Source organism: Heterodontus francisci, chromosome 16, assembly GCF_036365525.1.
Source record: "Heterodontus francisci isolate sHetFra1 chromosome 16, sHetFra1.hap1, whole genome shotgun sequence".
In the NCBI taxonomy this organism is placed as follows: Eukaryota; Metazoa; Chordata; class Chondrichthyes; order Heterodontiformes; family Heterodontidae; genus Heterodontus; species Heterodontus francisci.
Window position 1 is genome coordinate 48,464,271 of NC_090386.1, and position 15,809 is coordinate 48,480,079.

A 15,809-nucleotide genomic window follows, 5' to 3' on the forward strand; every position below is an offset into this window, starting at 1 on the left:
ACGTGCCTGGAGATACTAAACCAGGAAACTGCAAGTTCAGCACTCAAGTGCTGATTAGACGCAATTTTCGTGCAGCAGTACATGTGGACTCCTCACATCCACTTCTGTTGAAGGTGTGGAGTGCTCTGACTAATACACAATGGCAAGTTTCAGGATGGCTCAGGGACCGAGTTAAAGGCACACTGGCTCTTGGATACGGCACTGGTGTTGGTGTTGGATGCAGCACTGGCACTTCAACATTGGTGTTGTTCTGCCTGGTCTCATGTCTTCCTTTCATTCCTCATCAAGACCAACGGGAACCCCGAGGAAGATGCCCAAGCACTCTCTTTCTCCCCATATCCCTTTATGTCATTGGTATTTAGAAATCTGTCAATCTCTGCTTTAAATCTACTCAATGACTGAGCTTCCATAGCCCTCTGGGGTAGAGAATTCCAAAGATTCACAACCTTCTGAGTAAAGGAATTTCTCCTCATCTTGGTCCTAAGTGGTTTGCCCCGTATTTTGAAATTGGGTCCCCTGATTCTAGACTCCCCAACCAGGGGAAAGAATTTACCTGCATCTACCCTGTCTGTCCCTTTAAGTATTTTGTAGGTTTCAATGTGATCACCTCTTAATCTCCGAAACTCTAGAGAATACAGGCCCAGTTTCCCCAATCTCTCTTCATTGGACAGTCCCACCATCCCGGAAACAAGTCTGGTGAACCTTCGTTGCACACCCTCAATAGCAATAATATCCTTCCTAAGGTAAGGGGACTAGAACTGCACACGGTACTCCAGGTGCGGTTTAACCAAGATTCTATACAAGACTTCAGTACACCTGTACTCAAATCCTCTTGCGATAAAGGCTAACATACCATTAGCCTTCCTAATTGCTTGCTGCACCTGCATGTTAGCTTTCAGTGACCTATTGACGAGGACACGCAGGTCCCTTTGTACATCTACACTTTCTAATCTCCTACCATTTAAGAAATACTCTGCGTATCTGTTCCTCCGACCAAATTTTTCACATTTTTCCACATTATATTCCATCTGCCACGTTCTTGCCCACTCACTAAGTCTGTCCAAATTCCCTTGAAGCAGCATTGCATCTTCCTGACAACACACATTCCCACCTAGTTTTGTGTCATCCGTGAACTTGGAAATATTACATTTGGTTCCCACATCCAAATCATAGATGTATATTTTGAACAGCTGGGGCCCAAGTACTGATCCTTGCAGTACCCCACTAGTCACAGCCTGCCAACACGAGAATGACCCATTTATTCCTACTCTCTGTTTTCTATCTGTTAACCAATCCTTAATCCATGCCAGTATATTACCTCTTATCCCATGTGCTTTAATTTTGCTAATCAGCCTCCTGTGGGGGACTTTATGAAAAGCTTTCTGAAAATCCAAGTATACAACATCCACTGACTCCCTTTATCAATTCTGTTAGTAACATCCTCAAAACATGCCAACAGGTTCGTCAAACATGATTTCCCATTCATAAATCCATGTTGACTATGCCCAATCAGATCATTTTGAAGGAGACACTTACTGAAACTGGGTGAAGGTTTGAGCTGCATGTTTGTAATCTTTTTACTTCGTAAAATAAATGCAAAACTGAATAAAGATTGGCTCCAGCATAATCCTTCAACAACAAGCTTTCTGGAGTATGACATGTTAGCAGAAAATGGTTGCCCATAGGTGAAGGTTGGACGCTAAGAAAAAAATCACATAGCAAACTACTTACTGCAGTTATTAAGGGCATTGGTGAGACCACACCTGGAGTATTGTGTGCAGTTTTGGTCTCCTTATCTGAGGAAGGATGTTCTTGCCATGGAGGGAGTGCAAAGAAGATTTACTAGGCTGATTCCTGGGATGGCAGGATTGACGTATGAGGAGAGATTGGGTCGAATAGGCATATATTCACTAGAGTTTAGAAGAATGAGAGGGGATCTCATAGAAACCTATAAAATTCTAACAGGGCTGAACAGGCTAGATGTAGGGAGGATGTTCCAGATGGCTGGGGAGTCCAGAACCAGGGGTCACAGTCTCAGGATACGGGGTATGCCATTTACAACCGTGATGAAGAGAAATTTCTTCACTCAGAGGGTGGTGAACCTGTGGAGTTCTATACCGCAAAAGGCAGTGAAGGCCAAGTCATTAACTATATTCAAGAAGGAGATAGATATATTTCTTAATGCCAAAGGGATCAAGGGATATGGGTAGAAAGTGGGAACAGGATACTAAATTAAACGATCAGCCATGATCTTTTCTGAATGGCGGAGCAGGCCCAAAGGGCTGAATGGCCTACTCCTCCTATTTTCTATGTTTCTATGTGAACTCCCAGTGGCTATTGTGGAAAATGGCAGAAAGCAAGTGTAAATTGTCAGGGTATGATTACCCTCCAATGTTCTCTGAATCTGAACCATATGACCAGTGGAAGAATGAAGTGGATATGTGGACACAGGTTACATCGCTACCGAAGAGGAAACAAGGTATGGCCTTGGCGTTACCACTTCCTACCAAAAATAAAATCAGAAGTATTTTGTGAACTGGATGTTCGTCAGTTGGATATTGATTAAAGTTTGAATATTCTGTTAGAATTCTTGGATGAAATTTACATTAAACGCCTATGAGGCATGGTCAGACTTTGATAGATTTTGGAAAACAGATGGTTATTCAATGAGGAATAGTTCATGGACTTTAACAGACTGTATGGAAGATTGAGGAAATTCAATTTGGAGACCCCTGGTTCAGTGCTAGCATTTAAATTGCTAGATTATGCTAGGGTGTCGCATATGAACAGGCTCCTGGTTCTAATTGGGGTTTCGTTATTGGAAAAAGACATCCTGTTGGATCAGATGTCTGCTGGCTTAAAAACCATTTCTGGGGATACAGTCACTTTCAACAACCTTGGTAGAACAAATGGCACATTCTGTGGTGACAAAAACATTGGAGAGCTCAATGATTGCTGGATCTTGAAATGGTCCAGATATAGGAGGCAGGCAGCAGTACAATGGAAAAGTTAAAGAAATGAGGAATAAGGATGAAAGCACCTTTAGCAGGTCTGGCTATTATAGCAGAAGACAGAATTGGAACTGCAGTAATAGGCGAATGAATCCGAGGAATGCCCAAGGAACAGTTAATGGCCGCTTCAGGTCTGACTCAAATTATCATGAAGCAATGAACTGCCCAAAGCAGAGGCAGGGTCCTCAAAATGACACATGACACAGTGAATTCTGAGACAGAAGAGGAAGATAATGATGAATCTAAATGAATTTTACTAGTCACAAGGAGTTTTAGTCCTGTGATGAATATGTTAGTTCAGCTGTGCTGTGTTAGGTAGTGCTTGCCCATCAACAGTATGTGCAGCAGATTGGTTAAAATGTTATCTGTATTCACCCAATAGTAAAGATCGATACAAAGTTAAGGAGTATAAAAGTACGACCAGCTTTGGGTTCAATGGTGACAAGACATTGAAATCACTAAAGAGAGTTGTAATTCCATGTAAAATAGCTGGAGTAAGCCACTTTATCAGTACAGATGTAGTCTCTGGTAAGATACCTTTACTGTTGAGTAAACCTTTCATGAAAAAGACACAAATTAAACTTGATGTGGAGCACGATAAGGCATTGTTTTTAGAAAGTCAGTGGATTTGCAGTTTACCCAGTCAGGGTAAACCCTTAACAAAACCTGATGTTTCTAATCAGAGTATTAGAGAATTATTAATGGCATCAGGTGATAAGAATTAGAAAGAAAAACAACAAATTATCGTAAAGTTACACAATTTGCTCAGACTTCTTGTCAAGGATTAAAAACCCTGCTAAAGGATGCAGGTGTGATTGATGAAGAGTATACAAGGATAATAGATTAGTGAAAAGTGTGAAATCTGTAAAAGTATTGCAGGACTCTGTGATGTCCTATTGTAAGCCTTCCATTGGCACGTAACTTTAATGAAGTAGTTGCCATGGATTTAAAGGTATGGGACAAAAACACAAATATATTAATTCTACATTTTATAGACCTGGTAACCAGATATAGTCTTTCTACAATAATACATAACAAGGACAAAAGGGTGATTATGGATAAAATCATGGAGAAATGAAGAGGAACCGGACTTGGAGCACCAGCTAAGTTTCTAATTGATAATGGAGGGGAATTTGCCAATGACGAGTTCAGAGACATGTGTGAAAACATGAACATTATGATCATGAATACCGCAGATGAAATTCCTTTCAGCAGTGGGCTCTGTGAAAGGAATTACATGGTGATAGATGAAATGCTGGATAAAGTCCTAGCTGACCAACCAAACTGCAAGTTCACTACCACCCTGGCATGGACAGTTCATGCGAAGAATTCACTTCAGATGGTTGTAGGGTATAGTTCCTAACAATTGGTATATGGGCGAAATCCCAAATTGCCTTCTGTGCTGTGCAACGTTCCTCCTGCTCTAGAAGGTTCTACAATTAGTTCCATTATTAGTTCCATTTTTCTGGACATTTGAATGCTTTACATGCAGAGAGACCGGGTTTCATGAAGACTGAGGTCTTGGAGAAAATTCGGGAACTCTGAGGCATCATATAAGACCATCTGAGACAGAATTTAGTTCAAGAGATTTGGTCTATTATAAAAGAGAGGGTCATAGGGAATGGAAAGGGCCTGGTAAGGTAATAGGTCATGATGGTAAGACAGTAATTATCAAACATGGAAATCAAGCTGTTCATTCCTCACAATTAGTCGGGATTGATTACAAAATCTCAGAATCTGAGCAGCTGATAGAAAGATACAAAGTCCTTTACTTGAAATGCTCATGTGTTTTGTGATGAAGGTCCTGAGGAACAGAATACGGTAGATCAAGGGTGGATAGTGGTAATGTAAGCGATCATGACGCGCAGGACAGCTATCATATCCAACAGCCTATTGCCCCAAGTAGGTACTCGGGTGACGTATATTCCAGAGGGGTTAGTAAATGGAGGGATGCAACAATTGTGGGACGTGTAGGAAAACCTACTGGCAAGTTTAAATATAAGTTGAATGTTCGGGTTGATGGCCAAGAGCTGAGGTCCATGGACCGGCAGAATGGGGTGAACGAGTGGAGAGTAAGAAAGTGTAGTGCGAGTTCTAATAGTGGGTCTGAAAGTGATTCTTGCATCAGGAAATGATCACATACTGGAGAAAGAGCCTCCGATAGTGCAAGAGCGAGATCTTACTGCAGTAGTCCCGAAAGACATCAAAGTGCAAGTAGAGGCTGTAGTTTGAATAGATTACACAATGAAATGAAGGCTGAAGAACAGTCTCCCAATAGAAGCAGAAGTCCTCATGACCGTTAAATTTTGATGGCTGCCAATAAACTTGAGGATCAACTAATAAGAGAGGCAAAACAAAGGAGTTAGAGAGTTGGAGAGAGTTTCATGTTTATTCTGAGTACCAGATAAGGGACAGCCAGCCTTATCACATAGATGGATTTGTACTAACAAAGCCCTTGCAGATGGGACTTATAAGACTAAAGCAAGGCTAGTTGTGAGGGGTTTTGAAGCATGACCGGTGATACAGATGTTAGAGTGGACTCTCCCACAGCTAGAAAAATAATCTTGAAAATCTTTCTGGCTCTTTTGGCCACATATTCATGGGAGAGTAGATCAATTGACATAAAAGCTACATTTGTGCAGGGTGAAACTTGTCAGAGAGAAGTGTTTCTGCAACTGCCTCAACAATCCTATTTAGAGAATGTTATTCCCATCCCGGTTAATTGTGCGAGGTCATCACAGAAAGATGATATATCTAACAGAGAAAGAGCAATTGCAAAGCTTGATTGGTCATTTAAACTGGTTGTGCAGTCAGACTAGACCTGATGCTAGTTTTGATGTATTGGAGTTAAGTACTACTATGAAACACCCTAAAGTAGAGAATGTTTTAAGGGCAAATAAAACATTGAACAAAATTAAATCTGGAGAAATGTATACTTAAGTTCTCATCCTTGGATAAGCCAAAGAATATGAAACCATTCATTTTTAGTGATGCTTCACATGCTAATCTTGCTGATGGATATTAGAGTGCAGCTGGTTTCATAATATTTTTGATGGGGTGAAAATGGGAAATGTCCTATAGCTTAGGAAGCTAAGAAAATAAAAAAGTGTAGTTAAAAGTGCTTTAACTGCAGAAACACTGACTCTTGAGGAGGCAGTGGATATGGGGTTTAATTTCTCAAATATTTTAGGTGAGATTCTGTATAAGGGGCATACTGAAGATTGAATGGTATGTAGATATTTAATATACACTCTACAAAAAGTGTGAGCGAGAAAAGGTTATGGATTGACCTTGCTGGATTGAAACAAATGCTGGAGAGAAAGGAAATCTCCTAATCACCAACTATCTGATAGCTTTACGAAAACGAATGCTTATACAAAGAAATTGTTGCAGTTCTAGAGTAGGAGCGTCTCACAATGTATTGCTTTGTACAGAATATGGAATTTATTTTGATTTGTTTTGAAATGTTAATTTGTTTAATTATATGTAGTTGGAGGGAGTTAATTAGGGTCTTACTTGAGTATGTATAAGGAGACACTTACTGAAACTGAGTGAATGTTTGAGTGAGGAGCTGCATGTTTGTAATCATTTTGCTTTGTAAAATAAATGCAAGACTGAATAAAGAGTGGCTGCAGACTATTCCTTCAACAACATGCTTTCTGGAATATGACAGACACTGCTGCCACTTTGCATCAGTGGTGAAGAGAGTGGATAGGGTGCCAATCAAGCGGGCTGCTTTGTCCTGGGTGGTGTCCAGCTTCTTGAGTGTTTTTGGATTTAGGAATTAGGATTTAGGAATTAGGAGGAATTAGCTGCACTCATGCAAGAAAATGAAGAGTATTCCATCACACTGCTGACTTGTTCCTTACAGATGGTGGACAGGCTTTGGGGAGTCAGAAGGTGAGTTCCTCACCACAGAATTCCCAGCCTCTGACCTGTTCTTGTTGCCACAGTATTTATATGGCTGGTCCAGTTTAGTTTCTGGTCAATGGTAACCACCAGGAAATTCAGTGATGGAAATGACATTGAATGTCAAGAGGGGATGGTGAGATTCTCTCTTGTTGGAGATAGTCACTATCTGGCATTTGTTTGGTGTGAATGTTACTTGCCACTTATCAGCTTGAATGCTGTCCAGATCCTGCTGTATATGAGCAAAGACTACTTCATTATCTGAGGAGTTGCGAGTGGTACTGAACATTGCAATCGTCAGCAATCACTTCTGACCTTATGTTGGAGTGAAGGTCATTGATGAAGCAGCTGAAGATTGATAGGCCTAGGAAACCACACTGAGGCACTCCTGCAGCGATGTCCTGGGGCTGAGATGATTGGCCTCGAACAACCACAATCATTCCTACCAATGGAGAGTTTTCTCCCTGATTCCCATTGACCTCAATTTTACTAGGGCTCCTTGATGTCACACTCTGTCAAAGGCTGCCTTGATGTCAAGGGTAGTTATTCTCACATCACCTCTGGAATTCAGCTGTCCATGTTTGGACCAAGGCTCTAATGCGGTCTGGAGCTGAGTGGCCCTGGTGGAACCCAAACTGAGCATCAGTGAGCAGGTTATTGGCAAGTAAGAGTTGCTTGATAGCACTGTCAACAACACCTTCCATCATTTTGCTGATGATTGAGAGTAGACGAATGGGGAGGTAATTGACGGGCTTGGATTTGTCCTGCTTTTTGCGGACTGGATATACCTGGGAAATGTTGCACATTGTTGGGTCAATGCCAGTGTTGTAGCTGTACTGGAATAGCTTGACAAGGGACATGGCTAGTTCTGGAGCACAAGTCTTCAGTACTACAGCTGGGATGTTGTCAGAGCTCAAAGGCTTTGCTACATCCAGTGCCTTCAGCCAGTTCTTGCTATCATGTCAAATGAATCAAATTGTCTGAAGACTGACATCTATAATGGTGGGGCCCTCAGGAGGAGGCCTCCTCCTCCTCCCATTAGTTGTTCAATTGTCCACCACCTTTCACGACTGGATGTGGCAGGACTGCAGAGCTTTGATCTGATCTGATGGTTTTAGGATTGCTTAGCTCTGTTTATCGCATGCTGCGTCCACTTTATATCATGCATGTTGTCCTATGTTGTAGCTTAACCAGGTTGGCATCTCATTTTTAGGTACGCCAGTGCTGCTCCTGGCATGCTTTCCTACATTCTTCATTGAACCAGGGTTGGTCCCGTGGCTTGATGTTAATTGCAGAGTGAGGGATATACCGGGCCATAAGGTTGTGGTTGAATTTAGTTCTGCTACTGATGATGGCCCACAGCCCCTCATGGATGCACAGTTTTGAGCTGCTAGATCTGATCGTAGCTCTGATCTATCTGCATCTGAATGCAAAAGTAGGGAGGTTATGCTTCAGCTATACAGGGCTTTGGTGAGACCACATCTGGAGTACTGTGTACAGTATTGGTCTCCTTATTTAAGGAAGGATGTAAATGCGTTGGAAGCAGTTCAGAGAAGGTTTACTAGATTAATAATTGGAATGGGAAGGTTATCTTACAAGGAAAGGTTGGACAGACTAGGCTTGTATTCGCTGGAGTTTAGAAGAGTAAGATGCGACTTGATTAAAACATATAAGCTTCTGAGGGGTCTTGACAGGGTGGATGTGGAAAGGATATTTCTTCTTGTGGGAGAATCTAGAACTAGGGGTCGCTGTTTAAAAATAAGGGGTCACCCATTTAAGACAGCGATGAGGAGGATTGTTTTCTCTCAGAGAGAGAGATGGCGTTCGAAGCAGATTTTTGAATATATTTAAGGCAGAGGTAGATAGATTCTTGATGAGCAAGGGGGTGAAAGGTTATCGGGGTAGGCGGGAATGTGGATTTGAGGTTACAATCAGATCAGCCATGACCTTATTGAATGGCAGAGCAGGCTCGAGAGGCCGAGTGGCCTACTCCTGCTCCTAATTCGTATGTTCGTATGTATCTGGGTCTGTTCCACTTAGCACTTTGGTAGTGCCATACAACATAATGAAAGGTGTCCTCAGTGTGAAGATGAGACTTCGGGGGGAATTTTATCCTGATGGCGGGGGTCTCAACGTCTGAAAAAGTGACGCCAAGATCCCTGCATCGCCTCTTCTCCAGAAGGCCTGCCAAATCTAGTGCCAGTCATGCAGTTAAGTGGACCGCGGTGGGCCTTCCACAGGATCAAGGACCCCTTCGCCGGATATCCTGCCCTTGGAGAGCTGCTGGCCAATCAGAGGCTGGCAGCTGCATTGTTACTGCGGGAGGTGGTGGCTGCTGCTGGAGGAGCACCTACTTGAGGCTGAGGAGCGTCGCTGGAACCAGGCCTCAGGGCAGGAGGGGTCTCACGGGGTGGGGGTCGTGGGGGAGGTAGGGAGGGGGATCTGCAGCAAGGGAAGGGAGTGGCTTTCAGCGCCCCCCCCCCCCCACCTTCCCAATGCTGGGTCCCTCAGTCAGGCAGTAAGAGCTTTCAAACGAGGGCCCCCCGTGCCATGCTTCCCATACAGCGCCCGCCAACGGCTAATTGCGGTGGCAGGAAGAGGCCCTTAATTAGGGGTTAATTGCTCAGTTAATAACCTCAATTGGCGGGTTGGGAACGCTGTTCACAGACCTTCCTACCCGGACTAAATTTTGGCAGAGACAGGATGGCGGGAACTAACTATGGCACCATCCCATTCGATTTTATACTCCCCCCGCCTTCAAACCCGCCACGGGGAAGAGCATAAAATTCTCCCCTTCATCTCCACAACGACTGTGCGGTGGTCACTCTCACCAATACTGTTATGGACAGATGCATCTGTAACAGGTAGATTGTTGAGGACGAAGTCAAGTAGGTTTTTCCCTCTTGTTGGTTATCTCATCACTTGCCACAGGGCCTGGTCTGGCAGATATGTCCTTTAAGACTTGGCCAGCTTATCAGATGTGATGCTACCGAGCCACTCTTGGTGATGGACATTGAAGTACCCCACCCACTGTACATTTTGTGCCCTTGCTACTCTCAGTGCTTCTTCCAAGTGGTGTTCAACATGTAGGAATACTGATTTATCAGCTGAGGGAAGGCAGTAGGCGGTAATCAGCAGAAGGTTTCCTTGCCCATGTTTGACTTGTTGCCATGAGACTTCATGGGGTCCGGAGTCAATGTTGAAGACTCCCAGGGCCACTCCCTCCCAACTGTACACCACTGTGCCACCACCCCTGGTGGATCTGTCCTGCAGGTGGGACAGGACACATCCAGGAATGATGATGGAGGCGTCTGGGACATTGCTTGTAAGATATGATTCAGTGAGTGTGACTATGTCAAGTTGTTGCTTGACTAGTCTGTGGGGCAGCTCTCCCAATTCTGGCACAATTCCCTAGGGAAGAGGACTTTGCACGGTCAACTGGGCTTGGTGTGCCTTTGTCGTTTCCAGTGCCTCGGTCGATGCTGGGTGGTCCGTCCAGTTTTATTGTTGTTCAGCTTTTCTGTAGTGGTTTGATACAACTGAGTGGCTTGCTTGGCCATTTCAGAGAGCAGTTAAGAATTAACCTCAATGCTGTGGGTATGGAGTCACATGAAGGCCAGACCGGGTAAGAACAGCAGATTTGCTCCCCTGAAGGATTCCTATAGAGTAGCATCGCACTTACTCTTTTTAGGTGAAGTCCTCATAGAATTTCTGGAGTAAATATTGCTTGAGTGACGTGTCACAGAAAGTCTTCTGATGTGTTTCAAAGGTCCTCTACACAGCACCAGCAACAATGAACATGAAATGCTCAGTACCCTTAAGTAGCGTTTAAAATTGATATCAAAGATGTGTTTACACCCAAACAACTGGTCGCTTTTAGGAGGTGGCATTAGTTGAAACGTTAGCCACCAAAATTCCATGCAGCCCCTTTAATGAGCGTGAGCAGCCTTTTAAGTGGCAATTAGTTGTCTAGCGAGCCTACAGGCAGCCATTCCTCACAACTCCTTTACCGAGACGACGTCTAACTGTGGGCTAAACCAGCATTTCAGCTGAAGAAGCAATCTTGACCACCTCAGAGGATCATTTGCGCCTGAACTCCCTGCCAAAAATCATCCCCCGGTTTTGAATCAGACGTCCCTAGTGGTACAGTTTGTTACTGCTGTTGAGTGAAAGACATAAATTTACATTTTTTATGAGTTAATTCTTGGGTTCTCACTCCATTATTCTGTTCCTGCATAATGAAAGGGCAACATGGAGAAGGAAGTAACTAGAAGGGGAAAATATTTTTTGTTTAATTGTTTTTTAGGCACAGCAGAAATTTTCATGATAAATAATAGTTTATGGCTCATGCTTCTTTCCATTTGTCACACTTTTTGTGACACAATTGTGCCACACCTCGATGGTGCGTATAAGTATTACTTTAAATTGTAAGGAATATATTCATTAATTATGCATGCCTTTCAATCCTCCCAATGCTAGATGGTGCTCCTCCAAACTCCATCTCTCAGATCTGTTCCACCAAGTGCCATTTTAGGTAAGTTGTTAAAAAAAAGTTTGTAAGCCACTGTTCCCTACAGATAATTTATTTGTTAAATGTATAACTTTTTAATTTCCTACTGTACAGATAATTATGTAAATTACATGTAAATTAATTTACTTTTGGATTTCCTCACTCACTGTTGCCCACACAAGCCTTGGACTTCTTCCCTTCCTACTTACTTCCTGTCTCCATGTTGTCATGCTAGGCCCCCACCTGCCAAGAATGGGGCAGATTAATTTTGTCAGGAACATTGATTTTAAACTGTTACTGGAGTTGAGAGAGGACTTGTTGAACAGATTAGCCATGGCTGGATAGGACATTTGCATCTTAACAGACAATATTTGGAAGGACAAAGCAGCCATTCCCTGACATTCAACCCACAATAGACTTTTGATCACCAGACATTGATGGTGGAGGAGCTCACGTTCCAGGTTGACTGCTAAAATGGCCAAATACACAAACGGACATGGTCAAACCAGCTAGTCACATGACTAACCTGCTGAGCAACCTGAGTTTTTTAAATTTGTACAAACAGTTTGGGCAGAAAGCTGTTTGCTCCTGGACGGAGACGATCTCTCTCTTGTCTGCTCCCATCTCTTTGTCACAAGGCTCTGAATCCACTGAAGACACATGAACCCCAAGAGAGAAAAGTCTCCTCTTGCGAACAAGGTTTAAGAAGAATACTGGACCTCAACGAAAAGCAAGATCTACCTACAATCAAGGACTCTACCATGAGCTTGAAGAACCATAACAACAACTCTTCAGATATTGCCTCATACTTTTGCACTTTATTTTTCTTCTCTTTTCTGTCTCTATTTGCATGTGTGTATCACGTATGCATGCTAGCGGGGGCACAGCGTATATGGGGCTGTCACTACAGCGGAGGCATTAACCGAATTTTAATAAATTTCAACTTTACTTCTTTAAACCTAAGAAAGCCTGTTTGTGCTGGTTTCTTTGCCTTATAATTGGAAAGCGGTGAACAAGGATTCACCAAAGGGGAGCTAAAAACACGGTGTGTTTAAAATTAAACTTTGTTACAGTAAGACCAAGTGAAGGCTGAAAGGGAACACTAGACCTCTTCCTCACCTGGTCGTAACAATGTACAGAATTCACTAGCTGGACCACTAGCTGCATATCATCCTGTCCCAGTTCTGATGCAGGCCCTCTTTCTGGCTACACTATCTGCACCTCTGGATGCTTACCTTCCCAGTTCTGGTCAACTTGGGGCTGTCACTGCCTGCACAGCTTTGCTCTCTTGCATGCCTGGTGCCACAATCATTTAGCCCTGTGCCCACACACTGCCACAGCATTGGCTTATCCTGTATCGGCCCATTTCTGTCTTTGCAGGTTTCTCAGAAATTGTCAGTTTACTTTTTAGGTGCTATAAGAAGTTTAGAAACAAATTGCTGTTTTGCAACTTAGTATTGGGAAACTAGATTTTCACTGAGCTTGCTATGGGATGATGAGAAGGGAATGGGAGTGGGGGCAATGGCAGCGCACAGGGGATAAGGTGGATAGAACAGCAGGGGCCAAAAGTTATGGACTGAGAGTGATGGGGTAGATTTGGCAGAAGGGAGGACATACATTAGGCAGAGGAAGCAATGGAGAAGATGGAGAGGTGGGGAAGGGTATCGTGTTTGAGCAAAACATTCAAAGGTGAAGGAGTAAGGGAAACAATAGGAGTGAGGCAGTGATAGGAATTGAGCAGGATAATGAGAAGATATAAGTTCAGGGAATTTAATGGGAGCAGTCATGCTGGGTTCTTCTGACCTGGAGTCAGAGATATACAAGCAGCTACAATTGCTCTCTAATTGACCCCTTGAGCTTGCAAACAGATAGAATTTCATGGATTTGCCTGCTTAGACTACTTTGCCATAGGGACGACTTGAGTAGTGACTTAAAGGGACAAATCAAGTTAAACTCTACCCCGTCTTGCCACAGGACAACCACTGGCAGTTTGCTGTTTACTAAGGAAGAAATTGGAAGGTTTCTTGGGGGGCTGCAATTTAGTGACACAGTTGTATAAATTTGAAAGCGGAACAAAAAACAGTGAGAGTCACAATCCAAATTAAGTTACGTTGTCAACATTCACCACACCTTGAGAATTAAATGTTCTTTTACTGTTATGAAAGAAATTCTTGCTATTGGAATACCAATAGTTACATCAATATTGCCACCGTTTTTACTATATGAACAGGGTGGCAGCATGAAGGACTAGGATCACCAAACAGCATGCCAGATTGGCATTAAAAAAATCAAAGTATTAATGGTGAGACAGGAAAATAAAACAATGGTATTCCAAATTGATTAGGTTTGAGGAGAACAAGAGATTTTTTAAATTTTAGGTATTATGACTTTAATGTTCCACAGTTAGAGAAAATCATGATCTTCACTTTATGTACCTTAAATATCAAGAATTAATCTTCACCAGTTTAACAAACATTGGTATAATAGCATGCAGGTTCTGTGGACTTTTCCGTAAACTGGTTAAGGATCATCACATATAATAATCCTTTCAGATGTATTTTAGAATCATCACAATATGCTTATTATTTAATGGAGTGGAAGTTTTTTTTTAATTAATTGCCGGCAGTCAGTTGGATGAGTGCTTCTTTTGTGTTTCATAGCAGCAACTGAGGCTTGTGTCATGGAGAATAAAGAGAGGACAAAATTGATTTTGTTAAAACTGAAATTGTGATTTAAAATTGGACATTTGCACCCTTTAAGGAAGTCGTTCAGTATCCTTACCTATGAGTTCAAAATACAGATTGGTTCACTTTCACTATTTACATTTTGGAATACTGAAGGTTGTAAGGAGAAGTATTGTGTCAAGATAGGAGTCACTATGGGTTCCTATCCCTCCCAACTCCATTCTGTTCTGTGGTTAGAATCTGTACATATTTTTCCACATAGACTCGCATTTCTTGATAATACAGTAAAGTCTTGAATTTACTATTGGTGATATTAGCAGACGAATACTTAATATGGTGGTGTGACATTCCTTTGTCTGATATTTAAAGTAAAAGAGTTGATGCCTGCATAAAGTAGCAGACAAAAGAATGTCATATGAATGCATTAAGTATTTTCCTGCAAATATCACTAATAATAATATATGGGCTTATGTGTACCTGAAAGTCAGATAGGAACATATATTTTGTCTACTTCCAAAATCATTCAAAATTGACCACAAGATTGCCTTCTTAATCCCTTCTTATTCTTATCCCCACAGCTGATTTTTCTTAAATTCCTGAGCAGAGCTCCATCATGGCTTCTGAGTTTGCCGAACAATTGTCAAAACTCACCCTCAGCAGGTTGCTAGCGTTGAATTGAACATATTCTATTTCGCCCGTACCTCATTGATAAAATGTCACAGAGATATGGCACGCTATTATTTGTACATGAAGTTGGATAGCAATGGAAACGTCAATGCAGTTTCCACTTGCCAGAAAGCATCCCATTGTACCAGAAAATAGCTGCACATTGACAAAAGGGTTAATGCTACAATAAGCTGCAGCAACAGAATGAAATCCTGCTGGATCCATTCTGGAATAATTGAGAAAATGTTAACTAAAAGATATGCATGCAAAAGCAATTTTGTTTTCAGAGCTTTATTAGTAACTGCGTTATCCTTTCCAAGGACTTTGTCAAGGCTATGAGTGATGTAAATTAGGAAGATTGGCACATGAAATAGTAAATGCTGCATAATAATATATTTCTCAATATTGTAAACATGCAAGATTATTGTATTCAGTGCAGAAGCTGTATATCTGATGGGACAAACACTAGCACCAACAGTTTTGCAAAGGAAGAAATTACTGTATGGCTTACAATTAGGAACCATTTTACCTATCTTTTATTTACTTATAATACGAAATAAGACTGTATTTTACATAGGGGTAAATAGAAATGGATAGTGAACCTGTATTAATGGCTATCTTTTCCTCAACAGCTAGTGTTTCAGTGATATTTCCATGATTTGTAACAGAAGCTGTGCAGAATTAACCTCTTGAGGGTTGCAGCAAGCATTTTTTGCACAAGCAAAAGAATACTATGCCAAGATTATTTATTAGCTAATTCAGAAAATGCAGTAAATCAAGTTAGAAATCTCTTGTGTGCTTCTCATATTTTACAGAGAACTTCTAAACAGGTGATGAAATGATGCCACAAAATGGTGGCATGAGGTTTCAGTACCCTCATACTGACAAGTTTTAAAAATCAGAATTAACTTTTTTTAATCATTTGTGGAATGTGCTTCGCTGGCAAGACCAGCATTTATTGCCCATCCCTAATTGCCCTTGAAAAGGTGGTGGTGAGCTGCCCTCTTGAACTGCTGCAGTCCATGTGGT

At 42.0% G+C, this 15,809-nt stretch overlaps 1 protein-coding gene across 8 annotated transcripts in view; it reads left to right on the forward strand.

Moving 5' to 3' along the window:
- Positions 1-15,809, forward strand: part of LOC137378079 (teashirt homolog 2) — a 570,240-nt gene that overhangs the window by 410,398 nt on the left and 144,033 nt on the right. Inside the window, exon 4 of one of the 8 annotated variants that reach the window (XM_068048145.1) lies at positions 11,400-11,422. The exons of the other annotated variants lie outside the window; for them this stretch is intronic. The gene's annotated coding sequence lies outside the window, so the exon portion shown is untranslated. Of the gene's footprint in view, positions 1-11,399; positions 11,423-15,809 lie in introns of those variants that run through there. 8 annotated transcript variants of the gene reach the window in all.